Consider the following 8,885-nt stretch of genomic DNA (forward strand, 5'->3'; position numbering starts at 1 on the left):
ATTTAATAAAGAAATAAGAGCAGCTGATTGGTATTTATTGCAACGTCAATTATGTTTCATTGCAGACATTCACTTTATTCAATCAGGAGGGAGTGACACAGCAAAGGTTAGACTCACACGAGTGTAGGTGGCATTACACAAGTGGTATACAAGTGCAGTATACACAAGTGGTGCATGTAGGAAATGAGGCGGATAGAGTGTGGGGAGTTAAGCTAGACAGCAGCGAAGGCCGAGGAGGGGGGGAGAGGTCTAAGCCCACCAAAGAGCTGGCCATCTGTCTCTAAGTTGGAAATAAATGCCTTTTCACCCCAAATTCACAGCCATCTTTCCCACACCTATTCCTGTGTTTTAATTTATATCCGTTGCCCCTTGTTCTGTCACTGGCCACCACCAAGAAGAGTTACGCCCCATGTGTGTTTGTGCATAGGGATCACATCTCCTCTCAGTCTTCCCCTCTCCAGGCTAACCAGGCCCAGCTCGCTCAGTCTTTCCTCATCAGATGGATGCTCCTATCCCTTAATCATCTCCGTGGCTCTCTGCTGGACCCTCTCTAGAAGCTCCACATCCCTCTCGTATTGGGGAGCCCAGAACTGCACCCGATACTCCAGGTGCGGCCTCAGCAGGATCCCCTCCCTCCACCTGCTGGCAACGCTCCTCCTGATGCAGGCCAGGATCCCAAACTATATCAGGCCCCTCCTAGGGGACAAAATAAAAGCGGGGGCCCCACGTTGGCGAGAGGTCCCCTTCATGAATTTTTGAAGAACGCCAGGTATGGAAGCATTTTCTAAGGAGAAACAGCTTGTGTGAGCACCTAAGCACGAAGGGACAAGGAGGAGGATATGCACACCACTCCTCCTCCCGTGTGGTCCCTGCCTTCACACAGGAGTGGAAGAAGGAAAAGATAAGAATATTTCTTATAATGCCTGACTTATGTGCACTTGCAAGATTTCTAGTGTGGGTTGTTTAGCTGTCAAAACCAACAGTTCAACTCACCCTGTCGGTTATGCAGTCCGCTACAGGAAGTTCAAAGTTAGACCTGTGTTGAAATTAATCCTGTGCTTGAACTTTAGTGACCCATATAGTCTTCTTTACTTTGACCTTTTTATCTGCCTGCAGCAGGTTGCCCATGGTTTGGAGCATACACTTACACTGTGACTCATTTTTTTAATCTGTCTGCATAGTTGGAGTATTGACTTGATATTGCACTCAAAGTCAAACTAACTTCGTTTTCTAAATGAAAGGAATCAAATCCCCTGAGAATACATTTGGTATGATCACAGGTTTTCCTTGTGAGCATGTATTGCTTTTTGAAATATTATGTCTTGAAAGGAAACTTTTGCAAACTTTAAAACATGTAAAAATGTTCAGGTGTGGCTATTTTATGCACAGCAATACAGTATTTTCTAAAGATTTGAAGAACTTTAGCAAGAGCCACCAGGAAAACCTCCCTGTGGTGTAGTAGATAGGGCAGCTCTGTTGGATAGAGAGTCCAGGTCAAATCACTGCTCCAAATCAGACAGAGGAAGAAGAATTTGGACTGATCTCCCCATGGGAGTTGTTTATTCTTCCCGTGGAGCTAGTAAACAGCAAGGAGTCCAAACCTCTCTTTCTCTTCCTTGAACACATTATCAGTTTTGTGCACTTTCCAGCTAAGTCTTCCTCTTGCATCACCACCTCGCAAATGTGCTAAGCCTCCAAGAGTAGTTAGCGCCAGCCAGAGACTGTGAGGACACTCGGGGACAGAGCACAGGCCTAAGCTTGTACACGGAGGGGCGCTGAAGGAAGCCAAGCTCTGATGCTATTACAGAAGGCTCTACAGAAGACAGAAGACAGGTTTGGGACGGTACCTACAGCAAAACCCAGTCTCCCAGAGCGTAGCATATATGCTGTGTACTTGGGTTGTATTCAGACTACAACCAAGGTAAAACTGCGGTGCCTTAGCTTAGGAGCTAAAGTGTAAGTCACAGAGCTCACTATGCGTTGCGGCAGGGGATTCTTTGCAGGGTTAAGCTATTTTCATTCCCTTTTATACCAACGGAAAGATGCAAAAGGTCCTTACCATGGATTTGATTACATGAAAACCCAAGTGCCCCCTTGCAAAGCAGCACTTAGCACCTGTTGAAGGTTTCGCAGGGCTCGCTCCTGGTGGGCACTGCAAAGCTGTGAGGTACGCAAGGCCGTGATCACACACTCCCCTCTCACCATAGCTGACTTCAGTCAGCTCATCCCCAGCAGTCTGCCACAGCCCCAGCTGCCCACGGTTACCCCCCCCCGAAATCTGTTGGCCGTGCTCCCCATGCGAGCGCTGTGTCACGGCCAGGGCCGATCCGAGTGCTCCCTTTCTGCTTCTGTCTGTAGCTGGCCTGGTTACAGTCACCATGGAAGTTATCATCAGTCACTGAAAATGAGAACACCCTCGCTGAACTATTTGCAAAATAAATAGCCCAAGGTTCTCCAAGTGCCACAAAGAGATACTTTCTCCTCGGCTCAGTTTCAGACCATGAAGAAATGCTGCACGGAAGTACCAGGTTAACCTGCACACAGCGCAAACAATGAATCCAGAATATTCCCTTCTAAAGACTGCATTGTTTTCTTGTGGCAAAAGCAATCATTTCTACTTTTACAGAATTGCTATTCTAAGTTACACAGCCAGCCAACGAACGATGCCATACAAAGCAGCTGCTATTTCTTCCACTTACTTTTTGAGGGGATTTTGAGGGGGTTTAAGCTGGGTTTTTTCATTTTGTTTTGTTTTGAAGTACATCATCCCAGAAAGCAAGTCATAGTTTATACACAGTCCCCCAGACAGCACAGAAAGTTCTGCTGAACTGTCACGTGGCGAATCATGCAAATCCCCGTGTAGAACTGAATGAACGGCTCTCACCGGTTCCTGTTTTGCACTTGTTTCTGCCTTCGTGAAAAGAGAGCGAATTTTCCCTCAGGGAACATGTTTTCAGACCGTGGTAACAGCAAAATAAGAAATACACTGTATATAACCTTTGAAATGCTGCAATAAAAGACAAAGACAAATAACATGATTCGGAAAAAATGAAATGATGAGAAGTGATTATACACTTTTTTTGACATAATAAACTTTCAACATCCTTCATTTCTAGATATTTTTAACTCTCCGGGGATAAATCGTGACTCTTGTCTTACATTATAGTGATTGCTCATAGATGTTGAAGATATAAAGCGAAAGTAACAGGAAAAAGAAAATCTTAGGGGATACTTTGAAAAAATAGGGAAACAATGTGAATGGTGAACTCAGAAAAAAAGTAAACTACAGATATATTGAGATAAGTAAGAAATGGAAAGTACAGTTACTAGAGAGGCAGTATAAGAGTTAAAATGTCATGTACAATGCACTTGGTGTTTTTTAGGGTCATTGCCAGGGGCTGGTGCTTACTGCAATTTCTTTTATAAAGTATTGCGTCTCCTGTGAAATAATTCTACCAGAAAAAACTAAGCATGCTGATTTAAATATCACTTTAGAATGAGCTTTTTAAGATGTACGTTGCATTTGATAAATTATTAAATTATTAGATTGGAAGAAATCTTTTAATAATGTATCTGAAATGGTTAAGTCATAAGGAAAAAAGGCATTAAGAAGAAATAGTTGTATGTCTTGTAGCGCTTATCCTTAATGTATCCCATTTAACAGTGACAGCAAAAGTATATACTGAGGAGTCGTTTTTTCCTGGTGTCATCAGTTCCTTCACATTATACAATAAAATGCCTTGAAATCTGATAGTTAACGGTATGTCTGTGGTCTCGTAAAGATGTGGGCAATCTATTGCTGGAAGGAGTGAAAAATACCCAGTGATCGCTTTGTTCCCTTATATGTGGGGAACATGTGTTCCCTTATATGTTCCCTTGTGTTCCTTCCCCATCCTGCTGTGGTTCTTTGGCTTTCATAGAATGTGTGCTTTGGAGCTAGGTTCAGTTTGGTTTGATTTTGGGTCTGGATCAGAGCGTGCTCATCACTGACAGAGCTCTCTGTCACCATTAAAAATGGTTCCACCAGGGACAAGATACATATTCAGCCCCAGAACGGAGCAGGACCTGATTTTCCTGTGCCACAAGCAGTTGTGAGACAAGAAAAGAATCACATTCCAAATAACAAAGAGAAGTCAATATCCGATTTCTTATGAACTGGAAACTCTCCCTTCCCTTTTCCCAAAAGAGAATCATAGACTAAGTAAATAAGCATTCCGTTTAGATCATTTTCAATCGATTTTTTTTTTTTTTTTACCATTTCACTATGTCTTTACTTGCATTAATTCTAATTTTGGATGAAATGAAAATCATGATAAATCTCAAATCTTTTGTTAATAAAAATATCAAAATGAAACACTGACAATTTTAGAACTTTTTTGTCACCCACCCTTTTTGAGTTGAAGCATTTGCTAAGGCTAACCCTTTCGGATGAGCAATTCTGTTTGCAATGAACTGACAATTACCAAATTAGTCTCTTGTCTTGCCCTTTAAAAAGATGTAGCTTTAGTCAGTTATGACCTGGCCTGGGTGAGCTAGTTCCTTCTGCTCCTCTGCACTCCCTTGCAACCTGATTTCTCAGAAGATGGTGAATCTTAAGTAAGTGCAGAGATGAATACAGACTGTTTGCTTTTCTCAATACATTTTTCTAAAGCTTTAGTTTTAGTTTTTTGTTTTTCCAGCAACATGGACAGCACTCGCCTGAAGACAGGCATCTTGACATCACAAAGCATTGCAGGATGCAGGTGGAACAAATTTAAGTCACCCAACTTCAGTCGCTGAAGAACTTAAGGCTTTATATAACTTAGTGTCTCAAAATTACAGCTTGAAAAATAGCACCTTAGGGGGTTGGCATTCAAAGACTGATCAGTTGCATGCTTGAAGGTGACTCAGAGATGTCAAAATAGGGATATGAACAAGCTCTATTATGTTTAAATAAATTTGTAAGAGAAGAACCAAATTTAAATCTTTCTTTTTTTTCTTTTTTTTTTTCCTTTTTTTTTCCCTGTAACAAGCAGTCATCTTCTCTCATTTACTCCCTACTCCTCACTTCTCTACTTTTACTTGGGGAGAGAGCTGGGAGACAAAAAGAAGAAAGGAAAGCGTTTGCAGCTAAAGATCTCCCAGTTTAAGTAAATGATTGCAGTGTCTTACATTATCCTGGCTTTTCCCAATAGTTCACGTTTATAGTTTTGCAGGACGATCTATCAGGCACTGACATCTTTTCTGCCATGAAGGGGCTCCAGAAGAGCTTGTATTGCTAGGATAATCATAAGCTCAAATTCTGTTTATTGCAGTAGGGAAAATGACATTTTGATCGTAAGACCGTGCTGGTTATTAATGTTGCTGCAGTCCTTCCTGTCAATCTGAGAGGAAAGCCTGCTACCCTGCTTATGAAACTGTTCCATGATAACATCTTTAACTCTATCCTGAGGAGCTGCACAAGGCCAGGGGAGTGTGTGTTTGTGAAGCATGACAGGAGCGCTAGGTGTTTTTGTGGATTATGGAGGATGTTTGCCTTGGGTGGAATATATCCACTGTGTTGTAAATACATTTGTGAGACCAGGACAATTATATTCGTAGAAGGGGAGGGGAATAAACTTACTGAAAATTACAAATTGCAAATAAGGTGTTGTCTGCTAGATGCTTCATGAGGTCAAGAAACTGGTAAAAGGTGAATTATCTCTGAGGTCCAAAGGTGAGAGATACCAACAAATATGAACAGCTAACAGACACAGCAGTTCGTGTGGAAGGGCACAGAGAAGGGGGCAGCTGAGGACAGTGTCCTGAGCAGCAGCAGGGGAACACCACAGGGTGCTCTGCCCAGCAGCCACTGGAGCATTTTCCCCTTTCCCCTCAAGGGAGTTGACCCAGACTGAGTTCCAGAGAGAGGCTGCAGATCTTCAGGTCTGGGGAGGCAGGGAGTTCCTGGGTCCTCTTGATGAAGATGAGAGGCACTCGTCCCCTGCAGGAGCTGCACAGTGGTGGAGGGACCATGTCACCATAAAAGTGCTGCGGGAGGAGGTCAGCAGGCTGCACAGCATCAGAGATGATCAAAATGAGACTGAGCAGATCATCTCTGAGCCCATGAAGAGACCAGAGTCCCAGCTCCCAACGGTACCACCAGAGTCTGTTCTTATGAGGCTGGGAAACGGAGAGTAACGTGATGGTGCAGACAGGAAGTGATGACTTCCGGTAAGAGGAGGATGGCTCCTGCCCACCTGCAGATCTGCAGCTACGGAACACCCTGGTTGCAGATGATGAGCAGGGAAATGTGTCCAGGAAAACATCTGAACCAGATGAGTCTAAGCATTGGAAGAGCAGGTTTCAGCTTTTTTACGAATCTGCTTGGAAGAATTCCATGTGCGCCCTAGAGAGAACGAGGTACAAGACAGCTGGTAAGTTTTCAAAACTTACCTCACTTGACCACTTCCTCAGAGCTCAGGAGTACTCCATCCCAATGTGCAGAAAGTCAAGCAAAAGTGGAAGGAGGACTGAATGGATGGGCAAGGAGCTCCAAGGAGTTGGCAAAACTCAAACATAAGAAGGAAGTGTACAAGAGGTGGGAGCAAGGAGCAACAGGAAGATGTATAGAGACACTGTTTGAGCCTGCAGGGAAGGGATTTGGAGATCCAAAGCCCACCTGGAGCTGCATCTAGCAAGGAAGATGAAGGAACATGAGAAGGGCCTCTATGGGTCTAACTGCAGCAAAAGGAAGAAGAGGAAATATGTCATCCCACTGCTTAAAGAAATAAGGGACATTGCTGACAAAGCACATGCAGAAGGCTGAAGCAGTTGATAGTTCTTCAACCTAGTATCTACTGGTAAGGTTTGGCTGTAGGAACCTCAGGGCCCTGAGACCAGAGGGAAAGTCTGGAGCAAGGAGGACTTACCCTTACTGGAGCAGGATCAGATTAGTGAACCCTTAAAAAAAACTGAACACACTCAAGTTCATGGGACTTGATAGGATGTAGCCGTGAGTGCTGTCACTGAGGATGTCACTTTGAGGCCACTCTTGATCATCTTTGAAAAGATTATAGCAATCAGAAGAGGTTCCTGAAGACTGGAAGGGAGGAAATGTCACTGCTATCTTCAAGAAGGGCAAGAAGGAATCCCTGAGGAACTGCAGGCAGGTCAGTCTCACCTCAGCCCTGGGAAAGGTGATGGAGCAAATCTTCCTGGAGGTCATTTCCCAACCTATGAAGGACAAGAAAGGACTGTGAGTTGTTTTCATGGATTTATAAAGGGGAGATAATTCCCAACTAACCTGATAGCCCTCGATGAGGAAATGCTGGCTTGGTAGATGATGGGAGATAGTGGATGTTGTTTACCTTGACTTTAGCGAGGCTTTTGGCACTGGCCCCCATAACTTCCTCATAGACAAATTGATGAAGTATGAACTATGTAAGTGGATAGTGAGATGGACTGAAAGGTGGGTGAATTACAGAGCTCAGAAAATTGTGATCAGCAGCACGAAGTCCAACTAGAGCCCCATCACTAGTGGTGTCCCCCAGTGGACAATAGTGGGGTCGATATCATTTAACATGTTCACTAATGACCTGGACAGTTGTCATTGAGTGCACTCGCAGCAAGTCTGCAGATGATACAATCTGGGAGGAGTGTTTGATGTACCAGGTGGTTGTGCTGCCATTTGAGGGACCTGAACAGGATGGGCAGATGGGTCCATAGGAAGCTCATGTAGTTCAAGAAAGGGAAGTGCCAAATCCTGCACCTGAAGAGGAATAACCACTTGCATTAAACCCATTGCAGATGATACCAAGCTGAGTGGAATGGCAGACACTTCAGAGGAACCTAGGCAGGTTGGAGAGTTGGGCAGAGAGGAATTTCATGAGGTTCAACAAGGACAAGTGCAGGGTCCTGCAAGAAGAGAAGAGTGAGAGGGGATTTGATCAATATGTACAAATACGAATGGGGTGAAACTCTTCTTGGTGGTAGCCAGTGAGAGAACAAGGGGTAATGGGTACAAGTTGAAACACAGGAAGTTCTATTTCCATATGAGGAAGAGCTTCTTTCCTGTGAGGGTGACAGAGCCCTGGAACAGGCTGCCCAGAGAGGCTGTGGAGTCTCCTTCTCTGGAGATCTTCCAAATTCACCTGGATGCCACCCTGTGCCACATGCTCTGGGTGTCCCTGCTGGAGCAGGGGGGTTGGACTAGATGATCTCTAGAGGTCCCTTCCAACCTCAACCATTCTGGGAGTCTGTGACTCTGTGATTCTGTATAAGAAGTTGGGGTCCGACCAGCTGGAAAACAGCTTTGCAGAGAAGGTCCTGGGGGCCTTGGTGGACAACAAGGGGACAGTCAGGCAGCAGTGCACTTTTGTGGCCAAGAAAGCCAATGGTGCCCTGAGCTGCACTGGGTAGAGTGTTGCCATCAGGTGGAGGGAAGGGATCCTTCCCCTCTGCTCAGGTCTGGTGAGGCCACCACTGGAGTGAGGATTGTCAAGCGCTGGAACAGTTTGCCCAGAGACATTGTGGAGTCCCCAGCCCTGGAGACAATCAAACCCTTGGTGGACACAGCCCTCAGTGACCTGCAGTAGCTGAGCCTGCTTGGGCAACGAGTTGGGCTACTCAGTCACCAGAGGAGCCTGCCAACCTCAGCCAGGCTCTGACTCTGATATTTGCATGGAAGCAAATGGACGTTTGAAGCATGAAATGTTATGAAAAAAAAAAAAAAAAACTCAACCAAATTTTTCATAATGAAAAATGCAACGTAATAGTGTTAATTTAAAACTACTGAAGCAGTAGCACAGCATGTCTAACATACACAGTGCTCACATGTCTGGTTGATTAATTCGGAAATATTCATGCAGATCGAAATTGTGGTCCATGATTTGCATGGGGAAAAAAATGAAAGAAAAACCTTGACA

Source organism: Tinamus guttatus, unplaced genomic scaffold, assembly GCF_059628265.1.
Source record: "Tinamus guttatus ecotype Peru unplaced genomic scaffold, ASM5962826v1 Tinamus_guttatus_pri_ptg000171l, whole genome shotgun sequence".
NCBI classification, from domain to species: domain Eukaryota; kingdom Metazoa; phylum Chordata; class Aves; order Tinamiformes; family Tinamidae; genus Tinamus; species Tinamus guttatus.